Here is a 23,048-nt window from a genome sequence, read left to right on the forward strand (position 1 = left end):
TCGGAAGTGACGGCGTGTCTGCTGTTCCCGTGGGCTTGGCTGGTGTCACGAAAACGTGACAAATCCTCGTGCTTGATGGAGGAGGCAAAGGCCTGTCCTTGGAGTGTCCTTGGACTTCCTGGGTCCCTTCCTGCTCCTTCGGCAGCGAAGGTTCACACGGAACCCAAGGGACCCGCTTCCGTGGATGTGCTCCTGGCTTTCCTTGTTTGCCTCATTTGTGGAGGCAGACGGTGCGCAGCTTGAGACCGGGGCTGCGTTGCACGTCTCCCGAATGGAGTCCGCGCGTTTCGGCAGCCCTTGCGAGAACGCGGCCCGAGCGCGCTCTCCCAGCCCCAGTGAACAAGGACCGGCAAGCCTAGCGTTGACTGGATTGGGGTCTCTGGGCCGGGTTGACGGAGGGGCGGCCGACGGGGCAGGCGTGGCCGGTGGACGCGCTGCGTGACATCGGTGGAATGCTGTTGCTTTCTTAATGGCACTGTCAACATTTTCAAATCAGGAGAATGACACAGACGTGGGTTTCCGGTGTTGGCTGAGATTTGGGTGCTCTGGCTGGGCTGGTTTTCCCACGAGCCCTCCTTCTCCGCGGGCTCCCTCCCCGGGTGAGCTGCACCCCCTCTGTCTGCCCGCCCCCCACCCCCAGCCCGGCCAGCCTCCCTGGCCTCAGCCTCCGCCCCACCCTGGAGCGGCACCCAGGCCATCAGCAGTGAGGTGGCCACGCCTGCCTTTTGAGCCACGCCCGCTGGACTCCTGCCTGCACATCCTCCCTTTAGCGTCGGCCTTAATTTCAACCCTCAGGGCCTTTCCACATGCGCTTAGGACAGCGCCAGCTCCCTTCCGGTTGGAGTCAGTTGTTGCGTTTAAAAGAAGGAGGCGGATGAGGAGGGGTGAGAGCAGAAACGCCCCGACAGAGCACCCGCTCTCTGTGTGCACCCTACGTTACATTTAATGCACGAATGCTTCTAGCCCGCGTGTACACACGCAGAGTGACCCTCTGCAACCCGACACGCAAGGGCACAGCGACAAGAGGGTCCTCACCAGAGCCCGACCGCGCCTGTGCCCTGGTCCCTGACGTCCAGGCTCCGCAGCTGTACGACGTAAGTTACGTGGCCCGCGAGCCGCGCGTCTGGTGCCCTGTTTCGGCCGCCCAGACGGATGAGCCGAGGCGGGCGGCTCTGTGGGGCCCCGGGACCACCGCGCTCGTGGAGCACCCTGCGTGGAGCTGCGGGGCAGCCTGGCAGCCGAAGCCGCGTCAGGCCGGTGCTCCCTGGGCAGGGGTTGTGGTCTCCACGGACCACGCATCCCTGTCGCAGCTCCTCGGCTTTGTCCCCTGTGCAGAAGCAGCCAGATGGTGTGCAGACAAAGCCTCCCTGCCTCTGTGCCAACGAGACTTTATTTATACACATGGACGTTGGGATCTCGTATGCTTTCCATATGCCACGAAAGAGGCGTCTTTTATTATTTTTTAGGAGCCATTTAAAAATGTGAAAACCATATTCGCTCTGTGGGCTGCCCGGAAACAGGTGGTGGCCTGGATTGACCCCCGTCGTAAGCAGGTCGCCGGGGTGGAGCAGGTAAGGAGGCATCGGCAGGAACGGCTCGCGTGGGCGAATACATGGCAAGTGGATGGAAGGTTTAAAACACAGAGTGACCCAATTTTTATTTAAAAATTTACCGTCTTAACTCGGTTCAGCTGCATTACTTTTCTCCTGTAAACTTTATGAAATGTACCCTCAAAAAGAGCCCGTTTGTTCCCACCCACCAAAATGAACGCAAAGCACACATTATGGCTGTTTCAAGTTTTGATTCCAGTGGACGCGAGCCTGTCGAGTTTATCTGCTTATTTGTCCTCTCGGTAACAGAGGCGACTTCAGAGGTGGCCGTGCCGGGTCGGGGGGAGCTGGGTCCGCGCTGGTCCGTCGGAGCCGCAGAGCGCCGGGCGCCCAAGTTCTGCCGCCGCAGCTTCCTGCCGCTTCTGACAGAGCGGCTTAAATTCCTGCTGTGTGTTATCAGAGAAGCGCGGGCAATGCCTTCTGGGCCTGTGGTCTTCGTTTCTGCCCCTCTGGGTGACGGTAAATCCGCGGGACGGAGTGTGAATGGCGGCCGGGACAGCCTCGCCCCTCGCGTGCGGACCCCACTCGGTTTTACTGCCACAGCAGACAAGGCGTCTCCCCCAGATGCCTCTCCGCCTGATCCCCGGTGCGCAGACAAAGATCTGAAGATAAACAGTCTTTGCTGCCTACGTCTGATGCAGTGAATTAAAGGAAACATAACCGCCTGGACCATTCAATCCGAACGGTGTCTCCGCCCCAACAATCGCTGCGTGGGAATTTCCCAGCGTCCCCCCCCCGCCCCCTGCCCTCTTCTGGCCGTAGCAGAGCTATGGGACACCTGAGACGGGGCTCGCGTTGGGCCTTTCCACAGACACGGGGGCGATTTCAGTTTTCCTTGGAGAGCGGCTCACCGAGTCCATTGTGAATGCGGGAGTGCGCGCCACACTGGGATTGTGCTGAGTTTTACAAAGAGGGACCGAGTCTCCCTTTATCTGTATTGTGTGAAGTTCAAACTCTGTGATTTCCAAGGTCATGTTCAGCTCCAGCGTGTTTGAATCTCGCACAATGTACACCTTTTATTAATGTATCGGTTGACACTGGAGAAATGACCTGGCCCAGCAAAGCGTAGACAGCGAACGTCCTGTTCCGTGTTTGGCTCAGAAACGTTTGAGTTAAACGCGTGGGTGTTGGGAGGACCCGCCGAGTGCCCACGGGCTTCGCTCTGGAAGCTGAGCAGGTCGGGCTCTTCGTTGGACGCAGAGCATACTTCTTGGTGTCCTCCTGGTGACTTCTTCCCCGGGGGTGGGGCAGCAGTTGACCTTTAAACCTTTTAGGTGGGGAGGGGGCAAATTCTGAAGTTATTCTGCCACCAGATAAAAGTGCTTTGGGCTTTGGAACAGTGCGTGCCAGCCGCTGGCGGCGGAGTCACCGTGGAACGGTCGTCCAGCCAGCACATCCCGAGGGCGGTGCGATCGGAGTTCCCGTTCCCGAGGCTGGACCCCTCCCTTTCCCGCTCCTGGAGCAGGCGGGGCTCGGCGTCCCGGCCCGGCACGCCTGCCGTGGCCTGGGCAGAGGGCCTTGCGTCGTGAGAGGAGCCTAGCACCCGCCAGGCCCTCCTCTGTCCCTCCTTCCCCGCTCACAGACAGATCTAACCCTGTCGCTGTCACTGGCTGGGGACACCCAGGCGTCACTGAATTAGAAGTGATCTCGTGCTGGTTCCGGGTTAATGCTGTTGGAAGGGGCCTGGCAGGAGGTACCCCGGGGGCACTGAAGAGTTTGATAACTTCAGGAGCACGAGCCTTTGAGTCAAGACCGAACAGAGAGGGAGGTGTGTTGTTGGGGAGCGTGGACCCACACGCGTGCGGGCAGGGAAGCCGCGTTTTTGACTCGTCCCTGCCCCCCCACCCCCCGATTCCTGGCCTGTTGAAGCTGGAAAGGGAGCGGCCGCACCAGGGCGGAGGGGCTGGGGTTCGGAAACCGGAAGGCAGGGCTGCGGGGGCGCGGGCGGACGCCCCGTGCTCTGCTCCCCGACTCCCGCGCGGGTGGCGCTCTCCAGGGCCACGGCAGCGGAGGCGCCCGCGCGCCCGCGGATCTTCCGGGAGCTCCTGCTGGGGGCTCTCCGATGGCTTTCGGCTCCGCGTGGAGCATTTGCTGACAGAACTCCAAAGAGGGACTTGTCATCAGAAGAGAATGCGGACTTTTCCAAACATTCCAAATCCATTTTCCTGAGATATAATTTGCACACAATAAAATGCCCTGGTTTTTAAGTGTATAGTTGGTGATTTTTGGACAAACATATGCAGGTCACCAGGCGCATCGCCCCCCAGGCCACTCTCTGCCCATGTGTCCCCAGCCCAGCCCTGCCGCCGCATTACCACCTCTGTCGTGCGGAACGGCCTCACGGGGAGGCAGCCGCGCCCCGGCCTCAGTCGGGCAGGGAGAGCGCCGCCTGGGCGCTCACAGCCAGAGGTTCCTGCTTCAGTCCCCGGGGAAGGGCAGGAAAGATGGCCACGCTGCCCTCCGCCACCACCTCCCCCAGGCACCGACAGATGCCGCCCCCGGGCACTTCACGCTGGGGGCGGAGGAGGCTGTTCGCCTCCCGCGGGGAGGGCCTGCGGGTTCAGGCCGGCCCTCGCCTCTGAGCTCCCTTGCCCTGATCGCTGTCAGGCACCAGCATCACACCGGGTGCGCGGGCCGCGCTCGCCAACGCCGGCGTCAGAGAACGCCACCTAACGGCAGCGACAACACACTCGTGGCCATGCAGTGGGAACGCTAGGATGGGTAAAATAAGCGTTCTCCACGTCACAAAAGAACGGACTGGCAGGTCACCTCACACACTGGCCTCTCTGCACCTTAACGCGGCAGCCTCACCGCCCATCCCGCACCCCGCTCTCTGCGCAGCAAGGGAGGCGCGCGCCGTGGGTCCCTCGGGACGGACGCAGCTTTGCATCTGGGAAACCCGCTGGGCTGGTCCCTTCGCGGTGGTTCACAGCCAAGCCCCACCGTAGGGCCACGGTGTCCCTGCCACCACGGCCATGCAGGTGTCAGCCCCTTTGTAGCCCAGTGTCCAAGGCGGGCTCTGCGGTGTGTCGTTCCCACGCCAGCCCAAGCCAAAGGTGAGAGAGGCTTTTGTGGGACACAGCCCGTGTCTGCCTGACGACCAGCCAGGCCCATCCTGAGGCGAAGCTCCGCCCCGATTTCCGAGCCTCAGCCGTCTGAGTGGGCGGAGAGTGGCCTCGAGTCCCCGCTGCTGGCCGTCCGGGCTCCTGCCGCTGGGGGCGGCTGCACCCTCACTTCCCGCTGAGCTGCGAGGCGGGGATGCGCTCGGTCCTGTCTGCCTAGTGACGCGGCAGCTCTGGCTTTTTCTCCCTCTTCTTTTTTCTCCTAAGCTCATCTTGTGTCTCAAAGCGTCCGGCCCTTAGCCCAGACCAAGTGCCGCCTTTCACTGGCGCTCCGCGTGATTACAGGGGAGCGGTTACGTGGCGTGCGGCGTACACGGCTGGGCCGGCGCTTGCGGATCACGGCCCCGCCCTCCGATTCTCCTCGTGGCCCTTCCTGCTGGAACTCACAGCGACGCTTCTCTGGCTTGAAAGGCCTCGATTAGAGTTCTTTCTAAATTCTTTCAAGGCTGTCAGCGCGGCCCCCAGGGTGTGACAGGAGAGGCGTAGCCAGCCACCCCGCGGCTGCTGTGAAGCTGCTGTGAAGCCGCTGCACCTGTTCCAGTGGACGCGCCGCGTGGACGGGTCCCTGGGGCCGCCACAGGGACGCCGTGCGATGCAAGCGTCACAAAGCAAAGTCCTCCCGAGCACGCCGGTGGCTCGGCTCCTTCGGGCAGAGTCTGTTTCCTACGAGATCATCAACCGCCAAGATCCCCTCAAGTTCCTGGCAAGGATGGCGTCCCCACGTTGGCTACTGAACTTGAAATGCCCATGCAGTTTGGTGCTTGGCGTGTGGGGATGGAAACGGCGGCGGCTTCCTGAGCCTTTGAAAAGCAGGCAGAGAACACCCGGCCTCCTGCCTCTGGCGGAGCCACAGCCGCCAGCAAGTATCATTTTCTAAGAGGTAACTTACCCTATGGAGTGGGAAAGTTTCAAAAGGAACATTTTTCTGCAGAGGTGGAAAACACCGTGTAACAAGGTAAGGGAGGGGTGCATAGTTACTTTGTTAATGAGGGACTGAATGGTGGCCTGCGGCTGGAGGAAGGTAACTGGGACTCCTGGATACATTTCACTCCCAGATACATCTTTTCCTGTGAAATGAAATGCAGAACCGGTGGAGCCCCCCCACTCGGAGGTTTCCTTTTCCCACGAGACGGAAGTCATTTGTATCTCTCCCGGACAAACATCATCTGCAACAAATCGGCCTTCCACAGGTGACGGTCTGTATGTACTGAGTCGGGGCCCTAATCAATGCTGAGTCTGCCAGAGCTCCCTGTCCCTGGTGGCTCCCGGGATATTTCGGGGGCTTATTAAGTGTCTGAGCGTGACTTTGAAAGGGCAGGCAGGAATCTTTTTGGCTCATTTCCCAATCGTGCATCGATTTTCCCGAATAGGTTGCGTTCGTTACGGCCCACGGAGGCAGCCAGGAGGCTGGAATGGAGGAGTCAGCAGCAGGGCCTGCGGGCGCCCGGGCCGCGGAAGGGCAGAGAGGTCGGTGGCTAGGGTACCGGCCCGCAGACCACCCCCCCCGCCCCTGGTGGGCCAGGGTGGTTCCGGAGCCCGGCTGGCTGGCGCGCCGTCCCGACAGGCCGAGGTCCGGGTGTGATCCTCGGTCGGGGCGCGTGCGGGAAGCAACCGAGGAGGGCAGAGAGGAGCGCGTGGTTCAGGGGTCTGAGAGCCCCGCCACCTGCGTCCCGTCAGCCTGCGGGGGCTCGTGGCAGTGCCGGGGCCAGCAGGGCTGTACTTCTGTGTCAGTGTTTATTACAGCATGGTTTACGTTAGCCTTTAAGGGTCCCCCTCAGCTTCAGGGACATTTGGAGAGTATTCGTGAGAATGGAAATGAGCTGATCATAGAAGCTTCTTTTGGAACTCTCTCCGCCGTCAAACATAATACGAAGTGAAAAGTCCACGAAACAAGGCTGACAGTTTGATGAATGACCGTGAGGCACGCCCTTGTGTGACCGCCATTGGGGACAACAAACAAAACCTAGTCCCTCGCCCCCCAGCGCTGCCCCCTCTCCATCCTCAGAGCCGCCCCCGCTCTGCCCCCGGGTACCCTCTGACCTCCGGTTGCGCGCCCGCCGTCCGCTGCAGAGCAGCTCGCGCTTACGGCCCCGGGAAAGAACCGGCTGTGTGTTTCTGTTGAGAAAAACAGACGCTCCGCAAAGAAGGTAGAACTTTCAAATTCTTTGTCGGGACCTCCCCCCCGCCCACCCGCCGCCTCCCAGGCCCTAAAGTAACAGTTACTGCAGCGGTTAGCAGCTGGGGTGATGATTTTCAGAGTTTGCTCACCCAGGTTTTCATGTAAGGCAGAGCCCGACAACGGGGCCTAAGGCGCCCTCAGTGGCTGGACCGGGGCGGCCTCCGTTGGAGACGTTCGGTAGCGCAGGGCTCAGCCATCTGTGGTTCCGGGATCCAAGGTCAGTTCCGCTGGCCGCCTGGGTTTCTGTAGGCTTGTGAGCAAAAAGGGTCTTTACATTTTTTTCAGTGATGTAAAAAAAAAAAATGAAATTTCATGATGTGTGAAAATCAAATGAGATTCCAATTTCGGTGCCCAACGCGAGACTGCCGGCACTCAGCCAGCAGCGTCTCCAGCGTCTCCGGCTGTTGTTTGCCCCACTGGCCGGCCCAGGCGGCTCCGGCAGGGGACCCGTGGCTCCCTGAGCCCAGGACGTTCACCGTGTGTGGCCCTTTCCAGGGACAGTTTGCTGGCCCTCAACACAGAGTAGGAGGCGTGTCCCCGGGGCCACGCAGCGTGCGACATGCAGAACTGGGCTGAGGCAGGTGTGCGAACACACGCGCGCAGTTCCCAACAGAAAGCCGCTCTCAGACAGTCATGGGCTTTATCACTGGTAACATTCTTGTGGCCACTAAATGTTTTACTCTTGCAACTTAGGCTGCAGTGAACAGCCAGGGGCTTCTTCGTGAGCTGCTAAAGTTACAATGTCTCCACCCTGGAGCGGAGCCCACACTGGCAGGCGCTTGCGCTAACCTGCAATGTTGGGATGCCTGGCAAATGGACGATTATTTCATTTAGTATTTATGAAGGCAGCCTAACAGAGGAAAGTCTGTTCTGACTGGTTAAGAAAAAGAAAAAACACAGTCTGTAACGAGTCAGGAGATTTTCAAATCCTCCTGTGAAAGGCAAGTCGACGGGTTTCCAAATAATCAGGAAGCCACTCAGCACAGAGACAACAGGGCCTTACACGTGGCCCCGTGGGCGCCCCACACCGGCGCAGTCACGACTCAGCCGCAGAAGCCGCTTCCCCGGCGGCGGCGGCGGCGGCGGCGGCGGCAGCGGGGGTTTGGTCTGCGTCAGCGCCGGAGAGTCGGAGAGTCGGGCCGCGGCGTTTCCAGGCCAGGCGGGCGCGTGCCTGAGGGCTGAGATGCTGTGCCCTCGGAGTGAATTTTGACCTCTAGTTTGGCCGGACCCCAGCGCCCCGATGAACCGGATGGAATGCGCTTGTGGCGGGGGGAGTATCACAGAAGAATCATCTAGAACCAGTCAGAGGTCCTGGCTGCTGCTATTTCTTGAGCTATTTCTTTTAAAGGACTCTACGAAAGAAAAGTATTTCTTTTGTTTCTTCACACACAATGACCTCGACTGTGTGGTGTGGCACACACATGAGTAACTCGTAGTTTACGGCTCTGACGTGTCCTGAACACGCAGCCCTGCCCTGAGGATCCACTTCTGTTGCTTGAAGGCCCGGGGGGCAGAAGGTTCCCCCACAGGAGGGCCACCAGCTTCTGACCCGCCAGGTGGCTTACTCCACCTCGGGAAGCAGCTGGGAAAACATTCTGATTCCTGCAGAGAACATGCTGTAAACGCCCAGACCCCGCAGTGAGCAGAAATCAAGCCTTTGTAACAGCGGCCGAGCCCCGCCCCCAGCCCCGAGCGTGCGGGCCCCCGACGTAGGTGGACCCCAACGTCACCCCTGACTGCTATTTTTGCCAGCTCATGTTTCACACGTGCGTGGTGAGTTTTCTCACAGCGTTGAACGATAAACGCCTGGTGCGTGTCCTCAGTGGCAGAGGCCTCTGCTCTAAAGGGCACATGGACACGTTCCGAGCTGAGCTGTTCTTTAGGGGCGCTGTGGGGCGGGCTGCCCAGGGTGGAGCGGGCTCCGCCAGGCCCCTCTGTCCTCTGTCTGTGAGCCACGTCTATGCCAGCCCCCCCGCCTCGGCCCCCGCAGTTCCCGCAGGCATGGCCTGGTGCCTGGCCAGCGTCGCGGCAGCCTTGTTCTGTTGCCCGTGCAGTCACCGAGCCCGCGCAGATTCTGGGGCCACCGCCCTGTGCCGGGAGAGGGGCCTCAGAGAGGGTGCCGGTATCTGCAACCGCTGCGACAGAGACCCACCTTCCGCCCAGTGCCCTCGCCGACCTCAAGCCCCGGCTCCGAGAACAAAGCAGGCATGAGTTGTTGGAAGTGTGCGAGACAGAGCTGGCGTTCAAGGTCACAAAGGCGGTGGTGACTCCAGCTAAGGGCCAGAGAGGAGAGAAACGCGCGGGAGGGAGCCCACATCTTGCATCGCTGTTTTCCCGGCAGTTTCGCCCACGATGGCAGCCACGGACCGGCCACGGAACCGGATGGAACGCGGCGGCCGAGAGGCTGATGTGCTAGGTCCGGGCTGTCGGCGGGCGCCCGGGAGAGGCGGCGTGGGGCGCAGGACCTGCCGCGGAGCCGGGGCCGCAATCACCCCTGGTGGGGGTCCCGGGGGGCCTGAGGGTCAGCATAAGGGGACCGGAAGTACGGTAACCTTCCCAGACTCGGAAATCAGCCTCAAAATAGTTCGGTCTCCCCTGCTTGGAGCAAATTAAATCAGCTCCGGGCAAAGCTGCCCATCAGAGTGTTCACAGCTGTTTATAAACATTGTCTGGCATTCAGTCAAAAATGGCGGGACACACCAGAGGCTAGGACCCTGGGCGGTGGCGGGGGGGTGGGTGGGGCAGAAGGAGACAGACCCGGGGTGCCCTAGGTACCTGGATTTCCAATATGGAGTTAAAAATCACTGGCATAAATATATTCAGGGAGATAGAGTCCGTGGTGGAGAGAGTCCGCGGGAAGTGAACGCGCAAGCAGAAGAATCCCTGGAATGAAAAGCCTAATTAGTAGCTTTAAGAACACATGGGGATCCGGGAACTGGAATATCGCTCCGCGGGAAACATTTGAAGAGCAAGGAGGGGAGGTAGGAGGGAGGCAGCGGGGAAGGAATTCTCCAACACTGACGGAAAACGTGAAGGCGCCAATTCAGGATGGGCCGCGGACGTCGCGCCCGAGCGCGTCGGCACAGAACTGCTAGGAAGAAGAGAAGGCCACTTAATGGGAACAAAGCAACAAGAAGACGTCCAATTGCCTCTCAGCAGAAATAAAATGCAGAAGACAGTGGAATACATGTTTGAAATGCAGGAGGAAAAATATCTGTCAAAACCCAGAATCCCCTGTATAAAAGATACATTATTCAAAACGAAGACTAAATAATGATGTTCTCCGACAAACAGACACAGGACCCGTCACAGCAGACCTTCAGCGGGAGGGAGGCTCGGTGTTTTTAAAGTAGAAGGAAAACAGTCCAAAAAGGAGGCGCGAAGACATAGGGAGGCCAAAAGAGGGGACGTGAATTTGGGGGTGACCCAAAGGAAAACTTATCCCACCAAGGAATCACCAGGCCAACGTTTTAGGAGCATGCGTTTTGAACTTCACCACAATCTCTTGAGGGCACAGCGACGTTGCTCTCAGGAATCATTTCACATGGGATGAATCAAACATCAACACGCTGCGTTGTTCCCTGCGGGCAGCTGTCCGCCCGCGGCTCCACGTCGGGCGCGGCCCGTGGGGCCGGAGTTCACGTCGGGCGGCAGGCGGGCCGGCCCGGTGGGTGTGGGCGTAACGGTGCTGGTCTCCGGGGAAACGTGTCGCTCTCCCAAAAAGGCTGCATGTGGCTTTGCTGTTACTGGTTCCTGACTGACAGGGGGGACGCGCCGCTCGGGATGACCGTGACACCCAAGGGCACGTTCGAGAAGCTCCCAGGCGGGGCCGGTTTTCCGCCCTCCGTCAGCGTCTGGACGCTCCTCAGGGGCAGCGGTGCCATGGGGCGAGCCGTGCCTGGATGGCAGCCCCAGACAGGCCGCGCCAGCCGCGTGTTTTAAAACGACGTACGTCTCAGATTCGTGCTTTCTCCCCTTGGCGCTTTGAACACGCGGGGTCCGGCAGAAGGAGGTCCTGCTCAAGTGGGGCTGGCAGGGTAATAACAGGGGCTTCACCGTTTACAGTTTTAATTTGAGCCACCTAAAGTGTCGTACACACGGTGTGCTCGGGTGCGGTATGGTTATGGTACAGAATTACATGCTTATGATTTTGTGATAAAAGAGTTTGTAGTAACGAAGGGGCGTTATTTGTGCCGGACCCTGTTGTTTCCCTCTGGCGCTGAAACGTGGCGCCCGAGGGCCGCGCCGACCCCGGGGTCGCCTGCGCGTGGCCAGGCCCCCCGTGGAGTGCGGAAAGGCGGCCCTTCCGTGGCTGCCGGTCAGGGCGTCCGGGCTTCTCAGTGAACGCGGGTCAGCGGCGCGGGGGGTGTGAGCCGATTCTGGAGCAAGGCAGCAACCCCGGCGGCCGGTCCTGTGAACACGGTGACCCCGTCCTTTTTCAAAGGGATGCTTCTCCCTGGGGTGTCCAGCACCCACGCTGGAGTGCGAGGCCTTCTAACTGGACCCCGCGGCCACGCATCCTTGGGGACGGACGGGTGGGTCCTGGGGCCCCGGCTCTGTGGGGACTGTGGGCCTGATTCCCCGTGTGGCCTGAAACGGGCCGAGCGCCCGGAGGGGGCCCAGCTCAGAGGGCAGTCGCTCGCAGCCGGTGGGCTTCGGCGCACGGCCCGGCTCGCGACGCAGCGACAGATCACTGCCCTGACGTTCAGACTGCGCTCCTCTCAGCAAAGTAGCCGCATTGAGGGAGGTGCGGGAGGACCCGCCTGCGTCTCTGCCTCACACGCCCTCCAGGCAGGCGCTCCGGCGGGAGGCTAACCTGACGCTTACCTGTGGTGTTCAAATTACAGTCTGTTCTCTGTTTATCTAGCCGTCCCTCCCTCCGCATCTGTCTCTCTCTGTCTCTTTCTCTGTGTCTCTCTCTGTGTGTCTCCGTCTCTGCTCCCCTTTTCCAAACATAGGGCGTCGAATTGCGTTGTTACTGCATTTCATTGAAAATAAGACGCCGCCTGGGAAGACTTATCCCACTTCCCATGTGTTGAAATGTGCACATTCCTGTGGACACACGGGACCCCCGCTCTGCAGGACTGCAAAGCTCTGACTGAGACTGGGTAGCTGCCTGTTAGGTGGTCACGGAAGGACCTCCCGGGACCTGTTTTATTCGTTCAGCGGTGACCATTTTCTGTGCGTTTGGTGCAGTGCGTTTTATTGCAAAAGGAACGCATTTGAACGCAGCGTGGGTGCGGCTGGGCGCTTCCCAGGGACACAGGCCCGAGCGCTCCAAGCCCCAGGGCGGAGCAGACGCCTGCCGTCGACCCTCACCTCCTGTCCCCGCCGCGTGCTGCCCGCGCACGCCACGCACTGCGCTCTCCCCCTGTGGGGCTCCAGGCAATCTTCCTTTCTGATTATGTACATAATTTGTCCATATCATGCATTTTAGCATCTGGCGGTTTCTAGGGCATCGTTTCTGTGTTGTGCCGTGTTGCGTGCGTCTGCCTCAGAGTGCGTGTCTCGGTGAGGCTGTGGCTGCTCCTGGGGGCCCCTCCGCCACCGCAGGGGCCTGGCCGCGGCTGGGGGAAGTCACATTGGTAGAATTTAGTAATTTAGAAAGAAGTGTTCTTACCAATTTTTATCTACTAATCATATTCATATTTTTTTTTAAAAATATTCTTTTTTTTAAGGGTCAAAAATTCTCTTCGTGGGTTGATTAGGGACACTCGGTTTAGATCAGTCTTTGGAGACTCTTCTTTTTTTAATTTTTATGAAATGCAGTGGGGCGACATTGGCTGATGGGATCGTAACGGCCCCTTCAGTCAAGTCCGCTGAAGAAACGCTCTTAGAATTAAACAGCCCCTCGAGGGCGGCGCCCCGCAGCGGCGACCCACTTCAGCGCGCAGCGCCCCAGATTTCCACGCCTCAGCCGTTCGCCTTTTACCTTTGCAATTTTTACCACATCTGGTATCAGCAATAGGATAACTTGCTTAATGTCCTTTCTTTGTAAAGAGACGCTTTTTAAAAAAGATTTTATTTATTTATTTTTAGGGAGGGAAAGGGGAGCAAGAAAGAGAGGGAAACATCCCTGCGCAGTTGCCTCTTGTGCGCCCCCTGCTGGGGACCTGGCCCACAACCCAGGCCTGGGCCCTGACTGGGAATCGAACCAGCGACCTTTTGATTCACAGGCCGGCGCTCAGTCCACTGAGCTGCACCAGCCAGGGGTAGAGACACTTTTTAAAATAAAAATTAGTTTATAATAAAATTTTATATTACAACTATAAATGGGAAGCCACAATTATGAAAAGCAGAAACAAATTACACAATAAAACCAAAAATGATTAGTATCGTCATCATTATTATCTAGCTATCTTATAGATTTTTTTTATTAATAAGACTAGAGACCTACTTACCCCCTAGAACCTTCCTGCGGATATTGCTATGAAGCTTTGGGGGGAATTCTCATTTAAACGTAATTAATGCCTTGGTGCTGCTATCCTCACCTTCTGGCCTCTGGCTGTTCTCATTTTTTTCTGCCTCTGTGAACCAACCTTATCAAAAGGCGGGACCGCGGGGCAGACGTCGGGGAGCAGCTGCGGTGGGGTCGCGCCGGGCTGGGGAGGCGGCGGGAGTGGGGAGGCCGGGGCAGGGCGAGCGCCCCCGGGCTGAGGCTCGTGGCCTGGCGGGGAGTCGGCCCGAGGGACGGCGCGCCTCCGCGTTGATTGAAGTGGGATTTCGCCGTCTCCCAGCTCCAGTGAGAGAAATAAGAAGCTGTTCAATCTAATTAGACAGCCTTACGGGAGCTTTGAAACGCCCGCCCAGGGCGGGCTCTTTTTCTTTTCTCGGTCTTAGGTGTGGTCTTCCAGCTCCGGCCTTCATCCCTTCCCGCAGAGACTTGGACCCGGTGTGTTACCTTGTGTCCTGAAGACTTGCGGTGACTGCACTCACAAGCCTTTAAAAACTGTGATTGTGTGTACGTGCACGTGTGCACAGGAATGTGTGCGTGCGTGGAGGGGCATAGGGCACACATATATACAATGTGATATGTAGCGTGTTACCTGTGTGTGTGTGTGTCCACCTGTGTGTTTGCCTGTTTGTGTCTCCCAGTCCGGACCCCCGCCCTGGGGTCAAGCTGGGGGAACGCGCATGGTCCTCTCCTGCTGCCTCCCACCGGTCAGTCACGCGGCGCACTCCACGGGGGACCGGGCTTCAGTTACCGATCATATCAGCAGTGACACCCGGGCGACCGTGAGCCTTTAGCGCAGGGCGGCCCGTGGACTCGGGGGCTGCCTCAGCCAGTTGTCCGTGGTCCTGCGGCGGGCGCCTGGGTCAGTGTTGGCGGGGAGGGGCGGCGGGGGTGCGGTGGCTGGAGCCGGGGCGGTTCCACGGTCCGCCTGCCAGGCTCCGCCCCGTGGACTGGACTCTGTTGGCCTTTGCTCACTGGGTCACCGTCCTGGCTGTGCTGTTCTCTAAGGACAACTTGCTTCATTGTTGAACCTGGAAGGTCTTGGTTTTTATTTCCTTTTATTGTGTGCTGGGATCTGAACATAGACTTAAATAAAGGAATTCGCCACTAGGCTCCAGAAACTCAACTTCCCTGTGTCGTTTGCCCTCATATCGGGCCTGCAAAGGTGCTGTCAACATGTATGTACGGACACGTGCCTCTACGCAGCACAGAGCCCACGGGGAGCACAGGTGCCGGCGGGTGAGGGTCCCGCTCGCCCAACACGCGTGTCCATGGCGCCACGCAGTTCCCTATGGCGTCTGTCGGGTTGGCCCCGCCTCCCCGGCACCGAGCGCTTTGGCCTCGGACAGAACCTGACGCCACCAGCCTGGGTCTCTTGCATCCTAGCCCTTTGGAACGTCCAGGGGACTTCCCGTGGTCTGGTTCAGCGTTGCTCTGTTTCCAGTGCTGTGCTGTGATAAAACATCCATGTTTTATAAAATTCAATCTCCTAAAAGGCATTTTCCTGTGTAATCTACCCCAATAAATTTAGTTAAAGATTAATTTCCAAGAGCTTGTTTTTTATTGCTTCACGTTTCACTTTATTATATTTTAAATTCTTAGTTACATCCATCGGGGTGATGTTGGCTAATGACACCGCATGTGTTCTGGCTGTACCGCTCTCTGGGACACGCCATCTGCATGTGCCACTGCATGCCCCACCCAAGGTGCCCCTGGACCGGGGATTGGATACGGACCGTGGGCCACATGTGTGTTGGAGCCCGTCACGCTGGGGACAGCTTGATCAAAGGTGTCTCAGGGACGTCTTGCACAGCCGGCAGCCCCTACAGCACCGCGTCTGCGTGAAGCCCGGGCTCTCTGACCCCCTTCCGGGGGACTCGGTGCGGATGCGGACCAGCCTGGCACCCGAGTGCGGGCGCCCAGCAGACCAGCCGTGCGCCGGGTCTGGACACAACATGCCACCTCCGTCCCAGACGCTGCACGCGCGGCTTCCTGCCCTGTGGGTCACCCCCGAGCGGCCTTATTTACTTAGTTTTACCTGGGCTGAGGAGTGATTTAGGGACGACAGTATTGGCATCTCTGAGTTAATAGCGGCTCTCCCGTGTCTTTTCACTGTGATTTATGGCCACGTTTTTAGGTCGCAGATGCAGTGTAGCAATTCCTGTAATGGAGAAGCCCGCGCTGCTGAAGAACACGCTGGACAATCAAATTGTATTGGTCCATAAAAACGTCAGAGGTTACTCTTTCTGGGCGGCGGACAGCTCTTTAATGTCGAGCCTGGGCATGCCCACGCCTTGCCTGGCTCTCGCATCTGCAGGCAGCGCCCACCGTCTCACGTGCATTTCACGAAAAGCCGGAGAGACCCATTGCCACACCAGCACACGGTGGGGACACGGGGCCCACGGTTATGTTTTTGATCAAAAATATTCACAACAAATCAAAACCACCCAGTGCTTTTTGTGAGGGAGGAAAACCGTGCTCGGCAGGTGTGGGCAAGGGTGGAGGGCGACACCCCTCTTCTTGCCGGTCCCGTGGAAGCGCGGATGCTTCGAACTTGGACAGTCCGCCTCCCCGAGGAAGGCAGAGTGAAGGCTTGATGTTTTCCTTTACCTGATTCTCCTACAGAAACCTTTCAAAGGCATTTCGTTGGTGACCCTAGTCACTTAAATACGTTCGTTTGCACGTGTGACTTTTGTCCTAAAATCTTCCCTAGAAAACGCCCCACCTTGCAGATGACACCCAGGACCTGAATTTAGTTTGCGTACATCCAGGTGTACGTCCCATTAAAAAGTGATGCCCCTGAGAATAAGTTGTCTTTTGGGAGATGTCAAATGAGAAAATTATCAGAAACTATTTGCTACAAATGTACACATTTCAAATGAACCAAGCAGCGTCTGTAAAAATACAAATAATTACCTGACTCTGGCAGCACATCTGCTCATATAAATTACAGAACATTCCCTGGAGACACGGGCTGCCAGGGACCACACACGTTGCCACGACTGACAACCGACAAACACCGGACTCACGTTCTCTGTGTCCTAGCGAGGGTCCCGCAAACGTATTCCTTTCGCCCTGGGCTAATAACAGCCCCCTCCTCGCCTTATCTGCTTCTTCTCTGCTTTGCAAAATTCCCAATCAATGAGGAAATAGATTTGTTAATAGCTGTCTTGATGTGTGTGTTAGCAGCTTCAGCTACCTAGTAATCTTTTACAAGCTGCCCCCGCCTTTGAGTTGGTAGATCCAGGAGAGGCACCCTGGCGCGGAGAGGCCTGCGTTCCGCCACCGCGCGCACAGCGGGGACAGCGGGGGGCCATCGCAGGGCAGGAGGCCATCTCCCCGTGCGCTGGCGGCCTCCGGGCTCCGGCCGGGCTGGCTGACCACAGCGTCCTCGCTCTCTGTCCCGTGGCTGGTTGAAGTGTGGCCTCCCCAAAACCAGGCCTACGAGACTCAATGGCAAGACTCGGGGTGGAAGTCTTAGAAACGAGAAGCGAGGGGGTGAGAAGCCTGGAGCTGCCAGAGGCCCAGGCGGGGAGCGGACAGGGACTGAGGCTGGGGTGGGGGGAGGCGGGGGCGGAGGCGGAGCGCCGACAATGTCTGAGCCCACGAACCCTCGGCCAATGGAGACGTTCGTGGCACGCGGCAGTAAAGATCACTTCGCGGCTTACGCCCAGTGAGGTTGCTCTCTCTGTCGCCAATCACGGAAACTGGACTAGACACTGAAAGACTCAGGTGTGAGTTTTTGTAATAAATATGAGCAGCTAACCCGTAGGAAGCACTATGTGGCACGTGCTGTCAAGTGTTACGCGTGTGTGCAGGGCCTCTCTGTCCCTCTCTGTCCCTCTCTGTCTGTCCCTGTCCCCATATGCACATCCCTCCAGTGACTGCAGGGAGCAGGCCCTGCTATGACCCCGCCCCAGCGGGGCTGCAGGGCAGGCGGGTCGCATGGCTGGAGCCTGAGCTCCAGACACCTCTGTCCCTGCGACTCAGTGACATCACAGTCTGGATTCCTTTTCGCAAACCACAGACGAAAGGCCACGTGGGGGGCGGCCAGGGCCGGGGCCGTCGCCACCCTCGCTGGCACCGGAACGCTGGCATCTCAGGGCGTCTTCGCGCTTGGCCTTCCGTCCGTTTAGACCGAAGGGGACAGAGGCGCCGCTCTCTCCCACGCTCTGCGTGCAGGCGCCTCCGTCTCAGGCCCCGTGGCCTGGAGGCAGCCTGGCTGCTGGCAGTCGGAGTCCCCGGGTCCAGGAACGGCCGGGGCTTGTGTGCGACGTTGCAGGCACAGGGTGGTCCCGACGTTGGATCAGCCGTGTGTTTGCTGGGCTTCAGTCCCATCCATAGGGGACGCTGCGTGCCAAACTCTCCACCCTGCCAGCCCCGTGCAAACCCCTTCTGTCCCCCGATAACGGTGGGTAGTCCCCTCCCCAAAGCCCTTACCACCACCTTCCCCGGCTCCCGGGATGAGAGGGTGGCAGCTGACACACCTGTTCCTTGCGTGACTTGTCCCTATGGCTGTGAAGTTTCAGAAGAGCCACCGGACTCGTGAGGGCCCCATGTTGGTTTTCTTCTCTGTGGCCACAGTCCTTGTTTCCTCAGTGCCCCGTTCTCATTGTGACCGAAGCCGCTGCTGAGCTGGCAGGTGACGTCGGGGCGCGCTGTGGGCGGCAGGGAGCAGGAGGTGCAGTCAGCAGAGCCCGGTCGGCCCGGGGCTGCAGGGACTCCCGCCGGAGAAGTCCTCGAGGCGGGCGCTGCTTCGGGAGCACAGCGGGATGGGCCTCCCTCCGCCGCCCTGCCGCCCCCGCCCCCACAGTGACGGAAGGAATCATGGCCTCGCCCCGCTCCAAAGGCGAGAAGAGCCTCGTGTGGAACAGAGAATACTCTGTTTCTCTTTGATCAGGCAAATTTTTTTTTTTTCTAGAAGGCGCCTGGCAGTTTTCCCTTAAACTCTCCGTGGCCACAGTGGAGTCGGATGCCTGCTCTTCGGCAGGAGGTGGAGGGACCGTGGCTCCTCGGATGAGAGCATCCTCCCCCAGGAGCTGAGGGAAGGTGGGCTCCTTCCCTCCCTCCCTGTTGGCAAGAGGGAGGCTGCGGGTCTGGGCTGGCGGATCCGCTGCGTCTGCCACAGCTAATAAATCACGCACCCTGAATCCGCGCGCCCGCGCTGTGCCTGCCTGATCGGGTGACGGTCGTAACGCTGGGAGGGGAGAGAGACCGCTGCGAGTGCCCGCCGATGCTTTTGAGATGTGTCAGCGTGGATTAAATTAGAGTTGTTAACATGAGTGATAACGATATAATTTCTAAATTCGCAGAAAGAGTTGGGCCTAATGATTTCTAAAGGCGTGCAGTATGACGTGAGGCGGCTTTTATTAATTCTGTTTATCGGGAGAAGCGGAGACGGACAATCCTGAATCTTCAATGTGCCCAAAAAGTGGGCTCGAGAACATTCCCCTGCCCTCTGACGTGGGTTTCTGAGCCACCGCCAAGAGAGGGAGACGGTTTCGCGGGACCTTCACCAGGGACTCCTGCCCCGAGGCCCCCACTTGGCCAGGATGTGGCGGCTGTGGACACTTTGCATACAATTTGCATACAGTTGCCTTCGCTGCGGTAGAAGAATATGGTTATTAATGTGCCTGCTCTCGACTCAGGCGAGCATAAGCTTCCGTTTACGGAGTCTGTCTTTAGGGCACACTTTATTTCACTTGGCATAAATTATCATACATTTATCATTACTTAGCAAGTTATTAACATTAATATAAACAAATATGTAGCACATTTCTTCAGGAAGATTACGTTTTTAATCACTTAGCGAGCGTAGCAGGCAGCATATACATATTTTATTCTTTAATGGATGTGCTTGCGCCTCTCCGCACCCACAGCCGCCGCCTCCCTGCAGCTGCTCTGCGTCTGCGGCCCGGCGGGGGGGCGCGTCATCGCGGTGACGGGGTTAGAAGTTAGCGGCTCTCCCCCAGGGACAAGCCAGCGCTGCCTCTGACGCCTTTTTCCACGTGGGCCTTGCTTCGTTTTGTTGGTTAAGGATGTCTCAGCCCAGGGCACGGACGGTTTAAAATTTAACGAAGCCTCAGGGCAGGACGCCAGACGCGTGAGCTTTCCCGGGCGGTGCCGCGCTCAGGCAGCCAGGGACTGGGGGCCGGGCAGCTGTGCACTTGGTCCCGTGCACCGCAGAGCTCGAGTCGCATCACTTAGTATTTTGCCTGCTCGACTCCCTCCTGGTTGAGAACCAGGTCGAGGAGAAGTTGGCCGCTGTTGACCCTGCCCTTCCTCATCGTGATCCAGAGCTCCGGAGTCCGCCGTGGCCCGACTCCCCGAGGACAGGGACACGGCTTTGGGGCCAAGAAAGGCCAGACGCTGCTCCCTGTTCACTGCGTGCCATAGGGCCAGAGAGGCGATTGCGTCCCACTTCGGTTTCTCGGCCGAAGCGGGGGATGAGGACAGCGGCAGGGAGCACAGCGCGCAAAGAATGCAGCCCGAGGCCGAACGGAGAGACGCACTGAGGATCCGTTCCCGGCGTTGCGGTTGTTGCTACGCGATACGAAGCCGCCTTCGGAACCACCCAGTGATCGTATTAGATTCATCGGAGCCTCTGTCATGTTCCACGTGTCATCACGGCCTCGTTCCTGGAGTGGAGCTATCGGCACCCCGTGTTGGGTTGGGCATTTTAGTGCCCGGCGTCGTCCGTTCACCCAGCCCCCGAGGAAAGGCGTCTCCGGCTTCGGAGACCTGTCTGCTTTTCACGGGGGGCGGCGCAGAAGCGCCTCTCTTTGTTACCATGTTCTGGGATCTCACCGCGAGCTCCCGGCTGCGGTGAGTCACAGTGTGTGTGGGTCCTCCAAGCCCATCCCGGAACCGGGTGGTCTGCGGACACCACATTCCTCTCCCTCGTCTCCCTCAGCCGCGGCTCGGCGTCTGTCCTCGGAGACGCCCGCCTGCCCGCCGTCCTCTCTGCAGGCGCCCCTGCCGGCCGCGGGCCTCTGCGCGTCGCGCTGGTTCCTCTCGGTTGCCGGTCCCCAGCACGCCTCTCACCGGGTCTCTCCGATGCACCTACTCCCCGTCTCCCCGGAGGACAAGGGCCGCTGCTGCGCCCGGAGCACCGATGCCGGCAGCCGCTCTGCCAGAAAGCGGCTCTGCAGCACCAGAGGCCCTGGGCCTGCGCTCCACCCCACGGCGCCTCCCTGTCCCTCTTCCCAAGATCCGCGGGTCTCGCTGCGTCCGCGTGCTGGCGGCTGGGTCCCGTGTCGGCGCCTCATCAGCGTGCTCGGCTCCGCTGACACACACAGACACCCCCGCCCCAGGGTGGGCCAGTGTGTCCGCTCGCGGCGGACGGAGCTGGCTTCATCCAGGTCTCAAGAGCCCGGATGCCCCACCCCCATGTCTGTTTGTGTGTACACCTGCTGCTGGGTTTTAGCGTGTCCCCCTTCTCTGTTTTGAAACAACAGAGAAAATGCAACTAGAGCCCAGCCCTCCCTTCCAGCTCTTTTCTGCATCCCCTTCTGTTCCCCCGTTCGTCACCCTTCAGGAGCAAAGTGTCACGTTTGGATGGGGGCGGGGTGGGTAACAAACAGCCTCCCCTGTCCCTAAGGAAGCTGTGATCCAAGAAAATGTCCTTTGCAAATGTCGACGCTGGCAGCAACGCGGCCTGGGTCCCCTGGCGCGGCGCGGCGCGGCGGTCTGTCGGCTGCCTGCCGCGCGGCGGCCGGTGGGCCCGCTGTTCCCTGGGCGGCCCGCTCCTGCCTTTAACCGGACAGGGTGAAGTTCGCCGGTTCAGGGCGGGCTGAGTTTTCACGGCTGCCGCAGTTCACTGCTCACAGGTTCGCTGTGGGGTCCGCGGTCCCTTCCATCGCGGCGACGGCTTCAGGGAGGAAAGGTGGGAAGCGCTTCCCTGTCCCCGGGGACTGCGCTCTGCTGAGTCAGACTCTGGCCTGCTCATCGCGAGGCCCTCTGCCGGCTCCGCCCTCCGGCAGCGAGCAGTTGGCAGACGACTGTCGGGCCCAAATCTGCACTTCTCACGCTGCAGGCCTCGCTGGGGACCCACCGGAACCGGAGCCGCGCTCCTGGTCGCCCAGCCCCAGCGCCTGCCCTCGCCGCTCAGGGGACCTCTGCGGGTCCTGCCCTCCCCGGGGCCCGCCGCCCGTTCCCGCACCACGTGGTTCCGCAACGCCGGGCCCTCTTTCCAACTCAGCCCACCTTGTTCTTAGCAGCTGTTCATGCTTTGAAAATGTAAACTCTGGTTTTTATTTTCTTGCTTAAAGTCTGTAAAAGAAAGAAAAGCGAGCATGCTTGGCCTGGGGCTGGGCTGCCAGCAAAGCGCCGCGGGCGGCGCGGGGGCGTGACCACACAGAGAGGCTTCCTCCCTCGCAGCCTGGCGGCCGCCGGTCACACACCAGGGGCCGGCTCGGCCGGGCGCTAGGGAGGACGCCCTCCTTGGCTGCGGACGGCCGCCTTTGCCCTGGGTCCCCGCACGGTGGAGGCAGAGCTTGGTCGTCTCTCTCTCTCTCTCTCTCACAAGGACATTAAACCTGCCCGGGGCCCCAACCTCATGACCACATCTTACCCTGATCGCCTCCCACAGGCCCCGTATCAAGTTCTGTCAGGTGCGAGGGGGTCATAGCGTCAACGTACGCATTTCTGGGGGAACAGAGTTCAGTCCGTAGCACAACTTGAATAAAAAGACCCATGACCCCAATTGTGTTTATTGTCAACGTTCTCTCTGCACATGTGGGCCGTATGACGACAGTGTGTGCACCTGGCATGTAAGTGTGGCTCGGCCGCATGTAAGCCCGGGGACCCGTGTAGGGAAGGTGATTCCCCCTACACGCCAGCCAACCCGCAGCACATAAGGTATCCATGGTGAAGCTCTGAGAATAGCCGTTTATTACCAGCATAATTCTTTGCAGAATGAGACCCTATTTATGACTTGTTGCCGAACATTTATTTACATCTCTGAATGCGGGACTTTTCAGTGTTTTGCTAGCCCTGTGGACCGTCTGAAGTGAGCTTGAAGCTCAACAGTTCTCATGTGACTGTGAAATCTGTGTTGAACGAGAGCTACTCCAGGCTCTGAGTGGAACATTTAGAGAAATTTAGAAACAGACCCATAAGTCTTCCCAGAGAGTTTGTGCATGTCTCCAAATCCCAACGCTTCAAGAGTCCTAGAAACTGGTTACTGTTCAGAAAAGCAGGGCGAAGTTCAGTTTCCAAATTCTTGGTGGCACTTACTGGCAAGGACTTCTCCTACCTACAACGAGGACAGCAAAGACAACAGAAACAACAACAACAACAAAAACTCAGCTCTGAAAGTAGGATTTGGGGGTTTCTGTGAATAGGAATTGAGCAGCATTGTGGGAATTTGGGGAGAAAAGAAATATGTCAAAACTCCATTTCCCTGCCTCCCTTGCAGCTAGGTGACGCTGTGTGACCCATTCCTGGCCACGAAGATGGGAGTGCGAGTAATGCCTGTCACTTCATGGACACTGATTTGTGAGGCCATAAGGGTGAGCCCCCCTTCGCCTCCCTTCTCCCCCACTGTTGGGGGCGTGGGCAGGTGCTTGGGACTGAATGAGCTTGGCAATCGTTATGGCATTTAATTTACACCATAATTCGCTGAGATCAGTACTCTTTATATCTGACTTTTGCCAATAAAGAGCAAAGGCACAGAGAGGTTG

At 58.8% G+C, this 23,048-nt stretch overlaps 1 protein-coding gene across 1 annotated transcript in view; it reads left to right on the forward strand.

Moving 5' to 3' along the window:
* TMEM132D (transmembrane protein 132D) overlaps positions 1-23,048 on the forward strand; it is a 162,310-nt gene that overhangs the window by 16,197 nt on the left and 123,065 nt on the right. The window lies entirely within an intron of this gene.

Source organism: Pteronotus mesoamericanus, unplaced genomic scaffold, assembly GCF_021234165.1.
Source record: "Pteronotus mesoamericanus isolate MK-2021 breed Mesoamerican mustached bat unplaced genomic scaffold, CSHL_Meso_final scaffold_507, whole genome shotgun sequence".
Classification (NCBI taxonomy): Eukaryota; Metazoa; Chordata; class Mammalia; order Chiroptera; family Mormoopidae; genus Pteronotus; species Pteronotus mesoamericanus.